The 10,452-nt window shown below is 41.2% G+C and overlaps 1 long non-coding RNA gene across 1 annotated transcript; it reads left to right on the top strand.

Annotated features, from left to right (window-relative positions):
• Positions 1-347: 347 nt before the first annotated feature.
• On the top strand, positions 348-7,067 carry LOC121298496. The gene is made up of 3 exons (XR_005947284.1): positions 348-543; positions 4,989-5,089; positions 6,391-7,067. It is a non-coding gene; the product is annotated as an uncharacterized LOC121298496 (long non-coding RNA).
• Positions 7,068-10,452: the final 3,385 nt, after the last annotated feature.

The following is a 10,452-nucleotide window of genomic DNA, read 5'->3' as shown; positions in this document are numbered from 1 at the left end:
AGACATGCAAGGAGCTGGAAAGCAGGGAGAAGGAGAGAGACAGAAGGGGGAGGGGGCTGATTAATGGGTAAAGCTCTAACACTAATGTGCAAGAGATTGTGGTTTCACTTGGATGTTGAGTCCTAGATTCTCCAGTGAGGGAAAGGTAGGGCATCTCTCCCTGGCCAGGGGCCCTTAGATCTAGCGATTTCAAAGTGAGTGGAAATCTCCATGTTATCCCTACCCTGCCGGCAGCCAATGTGCAGCGCTCTCTCTCTCTCTCTCTCTCTCTCTCTCTCTCTCTCTCTCTCTCTCTCTCTCTCTCTCTCTCTCTCTCCCTCTCTCTCTCCTTCTCTGTCTCTCAATCTGCCTCCTTTCCTTCTCTCTCCCTCTCCCCAGCTGTCAAATCAGAGCCTTGTATTTACTTTTTTACATTGTTATTCTTTGCAAATTGGAGCAGTGTGTTACTGACCACTAAGGTGTGGGAAGCCGGAATCTGGAGGACTGGGAATGAAGGGAGTTGTAGCAGTAAGGAAATATGGTTAAAGCATAGAGTCCATTACAGTAAGTGCTGTGGTGAGTTTTTTTTCTGGAAAATGGTATTGCATTGTACTGTAGATCTAAAAATATCTTAATTTAGCAAACATTATTAAGTGGCAGGGTGACAGTGCTGGAGAACTGAGGATGGAGAGTTCAGATAAGAGTCTTGAATCCCTTGTTCAGCACAGGTTAAGCTGTCTTACTTTTGATCCATACATTCCTCTTGTATTAAATCCCATATTAAAAGATTGTAGGTGGCTTGTTAAAATTGATATCTTCTCTAAAAACTTGTTTTAGTGCTATTCAGAACATGTTCTTATGTTTTAGCTTTAACAGTGTAAACAGAGTTAAATGACTTCACTCCTCCCCCTCTGTGATGAGAGCTCTGCTTGATTTTCAAACTGAGTCACTTCAGCTCCCAGTCTTGTCTCAGCTTGTGCATCTCTTATCTATCCGTTAACTTTTCTCACCAAGACGCTACACATGGCCAAAACTTATCACAGCAACTCAATTAACTTCAGGACCTATAGTCGAGAATAAACACTGGCATCTCAGAGCTCGAAAACCCGGCATCGATGCAGGGGTTCCCGGGCTGGGGGATCTGAGTGAATGGAAAGCTCCTGTTACCTGCAGGGAAGCTGTCATGAGGTCTGCCTGTTGTTTGCACTCAAGCCAGCCATCCACCCTGCAAACAGTGAGATCATCACAGGGTAAATATTTGCTGTCTGATGTCCTAGCTTCGGACTAGGGAAAAGCATGGCGACTCAAGCAGAAGCTTTTGGAGGCTACAATATTTCATAGAAACACATGGAAAAGAAACCCTTAAACCATCAGCATTAAAGAAAAGTTTATTTCATGCAGCTGGTGGTGTACAAACCACTGGCCTTTCAATGAATCTGTGTTTTATTGCCTACAGCAGTTCAGCTGTCATTCTGTGTCGTATCTTTTAAAGTAGACCCTATTACACACTACTACTTCATTCTATATTTATCCTAGAAATGATATGGGCTTGCTTTAGGATCGTGATGTCACAGATCATTTTGCAGTGAGGTTTTCAAAGGACACTGTGGGGGTCTATTGAACTCATAAACAGGAATTATCATTGCAGCTGCAGTTAAGTTACTGTAACATAGGGTTTTTATTTGATCAACATATAAGCCACCAGGATAAACCCCAGCCAGAGTATTTTACAGAAAAGGGAAATCCCTCTGGATTGCACCAATCTCTTACTTTTAGTGGTAATCCTGGAATAACCCCGCAGAGTGGTTGGTGCAATCCAGGGTAATGATTCCCTAGTGCTATAAAATACTGGCTGGGTAAATGTTGATCAGATCATCCCATATACACCCTCACCATACTCACCTGCACTGTAGTGGCTCCCTCCCGCTGCTTCAAATATAGGTGTTACAATGTGAACTGATTTGGGTTCATTAAGCTTGAAACCGGGTAATATATACAAGCACTCCCATCCTCACCCCCCTCAAAGGGTTAACTGCGTGTGGTGGTAGTTTTGAATAGATTTAGACAACAGAGCCACGGAGCTGGGCGCACAGCCAACTCAAGTCTCAAGTCTCAACTCAAGTCATAAACATGGAAGGTTGGGGTTTGTTTGCCAGTGACAGCTCAGTGACTCACCCGGTATAAATCTTTTAGGGAGGATTCTTTCTTTAAGAGACAGGCCCGGAGGAGCTCAGCTGTGATGAAAGGGTGCTGTCTCTACCTTTCAACCTACCATTCACCTCACATCATTTGTACGACAGGGTTAGGTTTTTACATCTGAGCATCCGAGAACAATAGATGGGCATTTAATTATCCATCTGTGCCAGATATCAATCATAGCCCCACTCTATTTATGTTTACATTACGTACAGTATGCAACATGTTGTGTGATGCACTGCTGTTGCGGGTCTGACCCCTTTCGTTGAGACGAGATGAGGTTAAAAGCTCCAGAACTACACACGCAGACAGGCCTGGTTCTTTTGCATACTCATTAAGAGTTGTTTGCAGTGTGTGAGGTTTTCCGGTTCTGTTACATGCATGTATGCATGTGTGTATATATGTATGCATTCATTTGTATTTCTGTGTGTACTTACCACTATTTCTAAGACGGAAAAAACCCAGCAAAATGCTATGTCTCTCAAGCATGATCCACATGTCTGGATTTTAAAAACATGTAGCTAATAGCTTTGGCAATATACTGATTACCAGGAACATCTATAACACAGTATTTGGTAGCACATTACTATCTTCAATAGGTCAAAACCCTGACCCACTGTTAATTAACTCAAATACATTCATGCAATAAACCAATAAATGGAGCAATTGTGGAATAGTATTTTGTTTATTAGCATTGAATGCATACACCTTTAGATGTGTTAATTCAATCAGACTATATATTGCTCCACATTTGCCATTTATTGCAAATATGTGTATTTTTAATCCCAGCTTGAGACCTGAAGTGTGCCCTCAGGCATTATTCTTTCACATGAGGCAGACAATATACAAAAACACATACCATCTCCTACTTAGCAACTACAATTCACTTCGTAATTCTGCAGTATTGCACACTTAAAGAGACGTGGGCAGAAGTGGTCAGTGACTGCAGCCATCAATCCAGAGAGGAGCTTAAGGGAATGGGAGTGGAGAGGCAATAAGGGCTGCAATAGATCACTCTGCTGGCAGCTCCCCTGCTGCAGGTAAAGATCAGTTGGGCATTACAGTCATTAGGGAGCGCCTTGAACTGCAGCGGGCAGTGGGAGGTATCCATATAAAACAAGCAGAAGAACCTCATGTGGGAAAACTGATGTAATGGGAAGAGCAGAAAAAGCCAGAAGCTTGTACAACAAGTCACCCTGAAGGTGAGGTAAAGCTAAAGCAGGTCCTACAATTCTTATTCTCTTGGCTATCCTGCAATATACAAAGAATCCACTTTGAAATATATTTTGCTAAATGAAAGCTTCTCCCTAAGTAATGTGTTTGTGTGCTGATCATGTTATGTTAATCTGTCTGCCTGCCTGCCTGCCTGCCTGTCAGTCAGTTAACTGATGGACTAATATAGTCTGCAATTCTGGGCACCTTCCCACATGTACCTGCACTGGTTCTTAAAATTACAATAGCAAGAAATCAAGAAACCTGTATGCATTGATTTTACTGTTCCAAGTTGCAGAAACAGGGGCAAACTTTTCACTGGCACAAACAGCAACGCTGCAATTTTGATGAACAGTATTACTAAAATGCAGCCAAGCTACATCTTTAAGCAGTGTCTTGTTGCCATGTATTCACTTCCACTGCAGCTGAGGTGCCCTTGCTTTTCACATGGCTGGTTATGGATCGTTGTGGCGTTCTTATATAATGTTCAATGTTTTCTGCCCCTCTAGTAGCAAGACAGTCTCCGTAGCTCTGTTTTCAGTGTCTGGCTTGTACAAACAAAGTGCTGGAGGCTGTAGGCTGAGCTTGCACAAATCAGGATAGACAGTCGGTAAAGCAAACTGACAGCCTGTTCATCGAGACCTTATTGCCACTCATCTGTTAAGCAATTCACAGGCACTGTGGCACGTTTCTTTATTGGGCAAAACCCAATGGGACACACTGACTAGGCTCCTGTTTAAAAATTCACTGCGGAACACCCTGGTGAAAGCACAGTAGGCTGAATCAGCGCAGGGCAAAAGCCTTGTAAAGCGCAGGCAGGTAAAAAAAAATATCAGCTCATGCTTCAGCAGCCAATAAGGAATAAAATCAGTCAATTAAAGTAATGGAATGGGCAGTTTTACAAAGCTTTGATTCCAATGTGAGCTGTTAAACATGAAAAATGCATTCAAAACTAGAGACTCCTGTATGCGCTAAGTTGTTTTTGCTATTTTTTTAATATTCAGTAGCAAATAGTTTTTTACTTGAAAGCAACAACAGCATAGTAATGTTGGCTTACCTGCTAGGCCCTCATATTACATCTGCAGGTGCTAAATCCTTTCCCACAACCCCCTTTAACCAGCTGGATAAAAGAGTGAATGTTAGGTGTTTGACTCTAACAGTCTCTAGTCTCTTTGGCCGCGGTGCTAAAGGGTTAAGTACAGTGTCTGTGGATTGAAGATTCTACAGCCTGGCAGGCTCCAGTTTACACAGATGGAGCAGCTCTCTGGATAAACCACAAGAAATTCCTCCCACTGTCCAAGTTAGCACTTCTCAGGGAGGGAATGCGATTCCCTGCCAGGCTGGAGCAATCAAGTGCGGGCAACAGAGAGGCCCTGGCTTGACGAGCAAGGGTGGAGGAGGAACGCTGCAGCGGTGCTTTCACAAAACTTTCTCATCTCTTTATTTAACATTCTCATTTCAATATTGCCATGCTTTTTTTTTCATTTGCATAATAGCCATAATAATATTAATAATAGCCAAGGTTTGAAAAACGTGTTCTTTTCTCAAATCAGCATAAGAACATTCTTCAAAGTCTGTCACTGTTTTTCACATTGTCACAGGTATAGGACCCCTCTTGACCCCCACACAGTTTCCTATGGACAGCAGGCAGGATGCTATCCCTTATAATGCAGGAAGTTAAGCTTTGTGGCAGTTAAAAATAGTAAGTGAAAAGAAAGACTGCAAACTGAACTGAACATTTTACAATTGTGTTATACTAATAAGATACCTTGGTTATAGTTACCTCTGTAGTCTCCCTCTCTATTGTGCTAGTGGAGTAGAGAGATGATCCAATATTATCCAATTTTCACTTAACAGCCTGCCTTGAATCTAACTGCTATACTTATATGTTTGTTTAAGAGCTCTGAACCCTAACTATTAAACTACACTGTCCCTGAGTTTGAATCACTGCGCCACACTGACTTCCAATTCTTGGCTCTTACCCATAGGCCACTCTGTCTCAGTTCAGCCTTACCACTTTAGTATGCTGGCTCCCATTCCACAGTTCTAACCAGTAAGCCACCTCAGCTGTATCACTGCACACACAGTTTACTGTTCCTCAGCTCAGTCACTAGGCCATAGTGCAGGCTCCTCTCTAGATCCCAGAGCTGGAAGGCTGAGTGTTAATGGAAGCCTGTTCAGCAATTGTCTGCTCTCGCCTGGCGCTGTAGTTGCATGCTGTTGGAAACTGATTCACTGCCACAGGGCTGAAAAATGGAGCTGTTTCAGAGGAAAAGCCAAAGTTAAACTCTGTGTCTCATGTCTACTGTACGTTAATGAACTGCTGTCATCATTAGAGAAGCAAGGGGAGGCCTGCCAAGCATGTTTAACTAGATAGAGAGAGAGAGAGAGAGAGAGAGAGAGAGAGAGAGAGAGAGAGAGAGGGGGGGGGGAGAGAGGAGGAGGGGAGGAGCGAGGGGAGGAAAGGAAGAAAGAGAAAGGGAGAGCGCAAAAGCAAAGGAAGGTAAGAAGTAGAAAGGGAAAGAGAAAGATAGGGGCCAAACGAATAAGTGGGATTAAATGGGTGCAGCTTGTTAGAATTAACAATAAAGATCAGCCTGTGAGTCATGGTTTACTTTATAAACATCCTTGATTTAAAAATGATCCTGCTCTCCAGGTAATGTGTCTCTGAAAATGGGCACCAGATATTAACATGCTAGTTATTCCTTAACATTACATATATATCAGCAGTAAGGTAAGGTACATGCATATTGGGATTTCAACCATAAATTAAAACTCAGCACCTGAAACACTGAAGAGTTCACAAAGCCTATTCACACTTTCCCAAACCATCTAAAAACTATAACGTAGCCTAATATTAATAAGATACCAAAGGTCCTGATATGGGCTTTTCTTTCATATTTCATTTGTTTTTACTATATGTGAACTGCTATTTTGAGCTTGTGGTAAGGTATTGTCATATTGTGTTCATTCAGCTAATTAACTGGTAACACATTCCAACAGCCGCAGAGGACATCTGGGCACCACTGGGAAGCACCTGCATAGAAGAAGCTACTGTCTATGGAGAAAGAAGAAGAGTAATGACTCATCCTGGGACAGTCGGTGTGGTCTGAGTGGGTGTACTGATCCCCTCTCCTGTTTGTTGTCAATACCTTGCGAGGCTCAATGACTGTGCAGAAGGGAGTTTATCAGAAACAGATTAGCCAATTACCCTCCTGACCTCCCTGCAAGATCTCATTACAATTGTTTTCAGGCCTGTCTTCACAAAAGTAAAATGTATTCTGTGCTTGGATCTGCATGGGAATGAGCTGCTGTGCAGTGTGTCAAGCAATATTTCAGCACACAATTTTTATTCTGAACAAACGGGCAGATTTAAGCTTTCCCTTGGGCTCCCCTCATTTGTTTCGTACAGGTTTTTACACATTTTTTGGTTGTCTATGAAGTTTTGTTCCTTTTAGAAAAAGAAAAGTGGTGTGTACAGAAGCAAAAGCTTAGTGAATCTGTTCATTAATATTTTAAAGCTTTCAATATAGTCTGATTGCAAATTTAAAGGCGCCTCCTAAGGGCACCTAAGTTGTTTCTTACAGTTAAAATCAATCGTTTCTAGTGGTCTTCACATAATTGCGCTTCAAAAGGATTGTAAGATCCCTGAACTGTTATTGCGGATTATAACAGTTAAATTGCTGCCTCAATTGCTGCTTTAAAAATTGCATTTCTAGTGTATTTTACTGCAGATACCATGTATTATAGAGATCATGGATCGCATTTTCAGTTACACTGCAATTCTTGATATATATATATATATATATATATATATATATATATATATATATATATATATATATATCATGTTTATACAGTGTTTCTTTTACTGCCTTGCTCAAGTGTACATGCATGCTTGCGTGTATGTATCTGCATGTGTGTATGTGTGAATGCATGCAGTCTTTTTTGCTTACATTTCTTCTGTGCAGTTTGCAAAAGCTTGCAATATGAAACAACCTGCCATGTCCTGAGAATGAAGTCATTACCAGGCTGTTCGGGGCTGTGGTGTAATTATTCCAAACTGTATAATTGAATGGGAACTCATTGATCTACAGTTAGAGAGAAATGGCTCTTTTCATTGCCTTAATATTCATTTCCACACATTAATCGCTATTCATAACTGCAGCCCCCGCTCCCATTGTGAGGGCAGTCGACCCTGATGATACTAGAATCATGTTAATTCCATTCTACAGCGCTCAGCTCCAATGCAAATATTTTTTTTACCCTGGATAATCAATAGTCATTTTAATGAAGTGACCAAAAGTCATGTTCGCTGCATTAATCTTTCTTCTCTCGTGCAACAGAGTGAAAAGCCTGTTGAAGTGTCACGCTAGGCTTTTAATGTTAGCCTTACTGACTTGTGTGTAGCATGAGCCCTTTAAAAGTTTTACCTACACCAATAGACAAGCCATCATCATGCAAGGTTCATGACTGGGTTCATCAATGGACAATCCACCATTTCAGCCATGGATCTGTTAGTGTCTTCACTGAACTGACACCAAGGCTTAGTGGTTTTGCAACAGGAGGTCATTAACTGCCTTGCGTCATCTCCACTAAATATCAGTCTAAAATGAATGCTTAGTAAATTAGTAATTAGCTACCTCTTTGGAAGATCTCACTAGTCCCACAGCTCTCCTGATGGAGAGACTATTTATTCTGTAAAAGTTAAATGCTGTACACCATGGTATAAGCATAGCAAGGTGTAGTAAACCACAGCAAAAAACCATGGTATAGTATGTTACAGCATATCCATAAGATATAAGTAGACAAACGTGTAGTATGTGCATAGTATTAATAATTTAATTTTCTTTACAAGACAGAGAGACGCTAACATGAGGAGGTAGTACAGTACAGCTTCCCTGTCTTGTAAGGAGTATAATAATAACTTAGAGCAGCAACCCGGTGTTTTGACAAGCCAAGGTGAGAACAATGGGTATGCATGCCAGAGGTGAAGACAGGATAGTAAGTCAGCATTCTTGAGGTCTTGTCTAGACTCGGTAATGAAGATGTGGTTTGAGGTTGACCAGCACTCATGCAGTAGCGCTTGGAATCATTCTGAATTTAATTTTAGCCCTGTCATTGCCTCAACCTACTGCTGGAGCCCCTCTTTCTCAATACCTAACCATCGGTCATTGGTTAATTCTAGCTTAAAATGCTATTTGGGCTTAACTAATAGGAGTGCCTGTCTCTCTCTCCAGCAGTTAGGTTATGGTTGACCATTTTAATACTTTATTTAAACGAAAAAAAAAACCCCACTGTTTTCATGTGCAGGGCTTTTGCCCTGCCACAAATACATACCATCACTCAAATAATATAAAAGCAGGTAACAGCAAGCTATGTCAACCAGAATAGAATTTCACCAAGTACTGAATACCCCTTTCTGAGAATCCTGTTTGCACACTTCAGTAAACCACAGTGGACCACGATGGTTGGGCTTTTTTGCCTTACAATAAGCAAAGGGTGGTAATGGTTGCTGGTAGCGTGTTTTAAATATGATACAAATCTATGAGAAGTGGGCTTATGAGATGCTAATATTGACTTTTGAGTTATCAACTATGTCAAAGAATAGACCAAGAACTAGACTCCCATGATTCTGAAGACATAAGTATTCAAACTGGAAGAAGTACCAGCAGCTCTGGATGCTTCAGAGCTTCAATTATCACAGCTTCACTTGCTCTCTGCAGTTTTTGATTTTGTTTTTCAGTTTCAAGGTCAAGTCTATGAGTGAAACCCATCAAAAGCTACCTCTTAATATGAAGCTGAGAAATCATGTGATCTGCATCAACAAGACTTCTGTACAATTTGAACATAAGAACCTGCTGCATCAGACAATCTACTATTCTGTGGTTCACTGCAGCACAGTGCTGTTAAAGCAAAGTCATATTCACAAGCAGGCTCTCACACGCTAACCAGTAGAAAAGTTAATCATGGTACATTTTATGATCTTGATGTTTCCCATGCTTATAATGAGTATCATTCTAACTTACTTTACCATACTTTATCTGTGATTTGCATTTTTCTCTGTGCTTTGCAAAGCTTTTATAGTCCTTTACAACTCTTTGCAGCTCAATTGTATACCAAAGTACAATGTTTGCTCCAGTGCAAAGATCATGTTTTTTTCTAAACTGGAATGAATGTCTCTGATTTAGGCCAGAGTTTCTTTCAGCCTGACAACAAGTTTATCCTTGCTTTGTCCATAGCCTGCCATGTTAAAGTGGTGGAGACCATGATCTTGAACTACTTATTGAAGTCATTGAATAAGCATGTATGCTGATGGTTTGCATATAAACCAGTTAGGGACATGATTGAAACCTCATGGAGTCAGCAAAATCCTTAAAAGCCCACGTTTGTTATCTTAGCAGGCACGTGAGCTAACGAGGGTTAATTAAGGGGCCAACAGAAGTGCTGGACCCTGGCCATTTTAACACAAATCACCTTCACGGGGTTGACCCCTCCCACTGGACGAGACAGCCTTTCTAATAGCCACTGAACTTTCTCCACCCTGTCTTACACTCCCCCGAGTGTGCCTCTTTATTGGTTTATAATTTATGTCGCATCTCATTGACATCCTGATGACAAATAAGATAGAGCAGCAGAATATAAATAACATAAAAACTCAGCAAGTCTAATTAACAACACTTATGGACATAAACCTTAGCATAGATTTTAACTGTGGTAAAAGTGTATTTCTTTTTACAATACACTAGAGAAACCCAAGGTCTACATTAGCAAACCACAAATGCTGTGGCAAGACAAATAATTTCGAACACAGTGGTCCTTCTGTAACAGCACTCTGGTACTGATAAGGGACCAGACTACTGCAATGGATCACAAGCCTACATTAGTTCAGGCCATTGTGTCATGTGACCACTATGGTGCCATTCTACCAACGGCCCATTCTTTTGCAGCTGTCCATGTGCTATCACTGCTTCTTCATACAGGATCATTGCATTGCCATTGCAGCGACCACAATGCTATTGAAGATAATTTTCTCACATGGAAAAAATGATTAGTGAATTTGGC

This window comes from Polyodon spathula, chromosome 23, assembly GCF_017654505.1.
Source record: "Polyodon spathula isolate WHYD16114869_AA chromosome 23, ASM1765450v1, whole genome shotgun sequence".
NCBI classification, from domain to species: Eukaryota; Metazoa; Chordata; class Actinopteri; order Acipenseriformes; family Polyodontidae; genus Polyodon; species Polyodon spathula.
This window is presented reverse-complemented; position numbering and strand designations above follow the sequence as displayed.